Source organism: Astatotilapia calliptera, chromosome 3 (assembly GCF_964374335.1).
Source record: "Astatotilapia calliptera chromosome 3, fAstCal68.1, whole genome shotgun sequence".
Classification (NCBI taxonomy): Eukaryota; Metazoa; Chordata; class Actinopteri; order Cichliformes; family Cichlidae; genus Astatotilapia; species Astatotilapia calliptera.
The window spans coordinates 47958978-47964938 of record NC_137424.1 but is presented as its reverse complement, the minus strand read 5'-3'; the positions used below and the strand labels follow the sequence as shown (position 1 = coordinate 47964938).

At 37.7% G+C, this 5961-nt stretch overlaps 1 long non-coding RNA gene across 1 annotated transcript; it reads left to right on the top strand.

Annotated features, from left to right (window-relative positions):
- Positions 1-2495: 2495 nt before the first annotated feature.
- On the top strand, positions 2496-4308 carry LOC145425457 (uncharacterized). The gene is made up of 2 exons (XR_013906146.1): positions 2496-3055; positions 3738-4308. It is a non-coding gene; the product is annotated as an uncharacterized LOC145425457 (long non-coding RNA).
- The last annotated feature ends 1653 nt before the right edge of the window (positions 4309-5961 follow it).

Below are 5961 nucleotides of genomic sequence, written 5' to 3'. Positions count from 1 at the left end.
CACCTCAGCATTGTGAAAGTGGGGAAACATGTTTCTGGCTGTGCATAAGATTTCTGCTTACAACTTAGAATCTCAGTTCTAAATGAAATTCAGATGTTTTTTTAAGTATGGCTAATGTATTATTTGACTTCTAAGGCACACACACACACACACACACACACACACACACACACACACACACACACACACACACACACACACACACACACACAGAGAAGAAGAAGAGGGGGTCGTTTTACTACACATCATAAAAACGCAATCATTCATCTTCCAACTGTATCTTTCTGTTCTGGCTTTAGAGTCATAGGTTGTTTACTGAGCCGTACTTTGGGAGTCATACTGTTGTGATACTGAGGAGAAAAGGGTAAGGTTTGATAGACTAAACCCTTACACACATAACTTGAAAAACCTAAAGAGTGTGTGAGACTGCTAGCTGTGTTGTTCAGCATTAAACTCATCTACAAATGTGTTAGTAAAGAGCGACTTGTACTTCTGTCCCATTAAGCAACGGTTTAACAAATTTCACTGCAAACTATAAAAGGAATCTGGATTTATATAGAACATAGTAGTGATGGATTAAGTGCAGGAAACACTAGTATAAGGTGTCTATTGAACAAATCTCCTTCAGCGTTCAAAATGACCAAAGTGAGGCCTACAGGCGTTTCTCTCGGTTGGTTGTGTTCAGGGAAAAAGCAGCTAAATACACTGAGATTGCTCCCCATTGTTAGTGAGTTAACTCTGGATATCTGTAGGTTTTGTCAAACTTGGAGTGAACAAAAGCAGAAAAACAGTAAAAGATGCAGACGGTGAAAGTCTGGTTTATTTCATGAACACAATGAAACATTTTACAGTCCACAGAGCAAAGTAGCATACATGATAAATAGATACACATAACATGAGAAGTAAAACTCGTCGTCTTACCACATGTTATATTCTGTAAACTTAAAATAACCACAGAAATTAGAGTTTAGTGTTTTAAAGTCATTATTAAAAACATGAGTCAACATTACTGAAGTGACGCTTTAACGATGCGTCTTATCACCGTGTTTATGATGATAAAACATGTTCTCTCGTTAGTAGTTGTCTGCGCTGTCACTTGTCATGAAAATGTCCAGAGCCAGGGTTCCTCTTCAATTACCATTGATCATTAATAGGGTCACAAAAGATTTGTCACATTATCCCCATAAACAAAATGCTTTTATAGAAATCATTGTGATACAAATATTTAGATTCTTGATTCACAATGTGCACGAACTCAAAATCTTTAGAGGTTCATATTTATAAAGTATCGCAAATAATACATTTATACCATTGTATGAGCTACACTTCTTGTAAAAAACTGATTGAAAAAAGCTCCTGTTGTGACCTTCCTTCTGTGAGGACACACACACACACACACACACAGAGAGAGAGAGAGAGAGAGGGGGAAGATCATTAGGATTGGAGGCGTTTTTGGATTTTCTCTTATTGTTGGCTTTACAGTCACATAAAATTCATTCCAATTTTTTTTTTGCCTTTGCTTCAATTAAGGTGTTTCTTTAAATCTACAGCAGCTTCCTTTTCAAAAAGTTTACTGACATAGTAAGGAAGTAGCTAGGGAACTCAGTAAGTATGAGCAACAACAGCTTAGGGACTGTTTCTACAATAAAGAGGAATTCATCATCATCCGCAGTTCATCAAAAAAAAAAAAGTGCCATTAAAAACAATTCAGCAGATCCTCAAAGTATGGATACAATCTGTTTTCAGCTGTAGAGGTACGCTTCATGTACTTATCAACATGCAGTTTAGAGGCTTGCATTAGAGTGCTTTGGTACTTGGGCCTCTTTTATTTAGCACGGTTATACCATTGTGTATTTAGCTATATAAATATGCTCAAGAGTCTATTGTATGTTTGTCATGCAATTAAAAATTCAAAAATATAATTTTTAAATCAGTAACTTTGCAAATTTAGCGCGGACCCTCACCCCTCCCTCCGGCTCCCACGGCCCCGCTGTCACCGTAAGACTCATACTCTTCCCCCACGTATGCTGCTATTTCCCCGCTCCCCAATAATTCTTGTCCTTTTTCTGTTGCAGCCTCCCACAGTCCCGTTTTCGGCGTTCCTGCGCGACTCATCTCCCGGTCCCTTGGTTTCTCAAGTTTCACGCGTGTTTTCCTTCTACCCTCCCGGGACACCTTCAGTTAAAATAAAGTTTATTTTCTCGTACTCCTGTGTGTGTTGGCTCTGCTTCTGGGTCCAGCTTGTGCGCTGAACTTTGGTTCATGACACTAATAGTTTTAAATAGAGCACCACAAACAACAGGTATTCCTTTAGAAATAAACTTTTCTTGTGTTACTTCTAAAAACTACAGATTCTTAACTCTGCAACAGTTAGACAGAGTTGGTTACAGTTAGGCCCTCAACAGTCAGCAAAACAAGTCATAAAACAATAAAAGAGGCTGCCTTATCAAGAGCATCCCAGCACTGTAGTTCCATTACAATCAGTTTCCTTTATTTTATCTTATCATGTCAGAGGCCAACTGAAACCAAGTCCACCTATATAAAAACACCCCATCAGACACACAGTAGTTTCCTCAGCACTTCACAACTGCCGCAAGGTATAGCGTTTTAACTTTTTATTTTTTCGGATCCCAGACACAGCGGTGTGAGGTAGTTAGCACACAGTTTGGACGTGTAGAAAACATTGCTTGTTTGGAACACATCAGCAGAGAGGTAGAGTTCATAGCTGTTCATAAGAGTTTAATTTAATCAAACCTCATTTTACGGATCTAAGTGGCTCCTCATCACTAGCCAATTCACCATTTTATTTAAATATCTGAATTTTCGGAATGAGGATCCAAGCGGGACACAGAGGCTGCTTTAACGCACCAGAATGCAAATATAAATAAAAGCCTGACTATCCTGAGAGCCTAGCTGCAGCGAGACCTTTCTTTCACACGGATTCCTGGATGTGCGTCGGATCCGACTTTGCTACCCGCACAGAGCGTTTCTGACAGTCGGGCGCTGCTTATACAATAGAGAAAAGCAACAATACACCGTGTTTCTCTGCTCCAAGGTAAGGATGTCTGTTATACCCAGCGCATAAATGTCTCTGTGTTAACGCTGATTATTCAAACCCTGTTGAAAATGTGACACATTTGTTATCCAAAAACATTTCCTCTAAATTTGCAAAGTTACTGATTTAAAAATTATATTTTTGAATTTTTAATTGCATGACAAACATACAATAGACTCTTGAGCATATTTATATAGCTAAATACACAATGGTATAACCGTGCTAAATAAAAGAGGCCCAAGTACCAAAGCACTCTAATGCAAGCCTCTAAACTGCATGTTGATAAGTACATGAAGCGTACCTCTACAGCTGAAAACAGATTGTATCCATACTTTGAGGATCTGCTGAATTGTTTTTAATGGCACTTTTTTTTTTTTGATGAACTGCGGATGATGATGAATTCCTCTTTATTGTAGAAACAGTCCCTAAGCTGTTGTTGCTCATACTTACTGAGTTCCCTAGCTACTTCCTTACTATGTCAGTAAACTTTTTGAAAAGGAAGCTGCTGTAGATTTAAAGAAACACCTTAATTGAAGCAAAGGCAAAAAAAAAATTGGAATGAATTTTATGTGACTGTAAAGCCAACAATAAGAGAAAATCCAAAAACGCCTCCAATCCTAATGATCTTCCCCCTCTCTCTCTCTCTCTCTCTGTGTGTGTGTGTGTGTGTGTGTCCTCACAGAAGGAAGGTCACGACAGGAGCTTTTTTCAATCAGTTTTTTACAAGAAGTGTAGCTCATACAATGGTATAAATGTATTATTTGCGATACTTTATAAATATGAACCTCTAAAGATTTTGAGTTCGTGCACATTGTGAATCAAGAATCTAAATATTTGTATCACAATGATTTCTATAAAAGCATTTTGTTTATGGGGATAATGTGACAAATCTTTTGTGACCCTATTAACGATCAATGGTAATTAAAGAGGAACCCTGGCTCTGGACATTTTCATGACAAGTGACAGCGCTGACATCTACTAACGAGAGAACATGTTTTATCATCATAAACACGGTGATAAGACGCATCGTTAAAGCGTCACTTCAGTAATGTTGACTCATGTTTTTAATAATGACTTTAAAACACTAAACTCTAATTTCTGTGGTTATTTTAAGTTTACAGAATATAACATGTGGTAAGACGACGAGTTTTACTTCTCATGTTATGTGTATCTATTTATCATGTATGCTACTTTGCTCTGTGGACTGTAAAATGTTTCATTGTGTTCATGAAATAAACCAGACTTCCACCGTCTGCATCTTTTACTGTTTTTCTGCTTTTGTTCACTCCAAGTTTGACAAAACCTACAGATATCCAGAGTTAACTCACTAACAATGGGGAGCAATCTCAGTGTATTTAGCTGCTTTTTCCCTGAACACAACCAACCGAGAGAAACGCCTGTAGGCCTCACTTTGGTCATTTTGAACGCTGAAGGAGATTTGTTCAATAGACACCTTATACTAGTGTTTCCTGCACTTAATCCATCACTACTATGTTCTATATAAATCCAGATTCCTTTTATAGTTTGCAGTGAAATTTGTTAAACCGTTGCTTAATGGGACAGAAGTACAAGTCGCTCTTTACTAACACATTTGTAGATGAGTTTAATGCTGAACAACACAGCTAGCAGTCTCACACACTCTTTAGGTTTTTCAAGTTATGTGTGTAAGGGTTTAGTCTATCAAACCTTACCCTTTTCTCCTCAGTATCACAACAGTATGACTCCCAAAGTACGGCTCAGTAAACAACCTATGACTCTAAAGCCAGAACAGAAAGATACAGTTGGAAGATGAATGATTGCGTTTTTATGATGTGTAGTAAAACGACCCCCTCTTCTTCTTCTCTGTGTGTGTGTGTGTGTGTGTGTGTGTGTGTGTGTGTGTGTGTGTGTGTGTGTGTGTGTGTGTGTGTGTGTGTGTGTGCGCCTTAGAAGTCAATTAATACATTAGCCATACTTAAAAAAACATCTGAATTTCATTTAGAACTGAGATTCTAAGTTGTAAGCAGAAATCTTATGCACAGCCAGAAACATGTTTCCCCACTTTCACAATGCTGAGGTGCCAAATCCACAACCCCCAACAAATGGTTTATTACACGCAGGTGTGAAGGGCAAGCTTTACTTACACAGCCTCACACACAGTAGATTTTTAAAGTTTTTTTGGGTACAGGGGTTTAGCCACAGATGCAACATCCACTTTTGATAAAGATCACTCCACCTGTTTATTTCTTAAGAAATTAAGCATCTTTATTAAGCTCTTATTTATACATGTCTACACATTAATAGACACCGTGTGCTCTGAGACATTATAGTCTTCTACTTCTGCTTCCATCGGTTTGCATTTTAAACTCCCAACCTTTCAGGTTGTTATGAACGGCTTATATTTCTAACATTTTGTGATGTAAAAGTGAACCATGTTTTTTTTTTATTTTTTTAATTTTCTGTTTGATGGAAGGACTTAAGACACGAGTTATTTAAACAATTCTAAATGACCGTGTGATGGCCATAGTACTTTATGTGGGCCAAATGTGTTAAGGATAATGTTTATCAATGTAAAACTGCAAAGAACCTTTGAATAGATTATAACATTTTGTAAACAGATACCTCAGAAGCTGTACTGGTAGATCTATGTATGTAAGGTAAAACTTTCCACAGTACTTCCACTTAAGTAGCTAAACACATAAAGTCACCCTTACCAATAATCCACTGCTCCTTGAAAAAAAGTAGCACAAACAGACGACTGACTGAGCAATGATAAGTAGAGCTACCCGAGGCCGAGACTCAAGCAGAAGAAAATTAAAAGTTGTTGTTTTTGTGGCTCGAAAAATTAAAGAATGTATGTTTAATAATTCAACAAGACCCGCACCTTCAACACATGTACATTCAAATTTTGGAACAGGCTCAACATT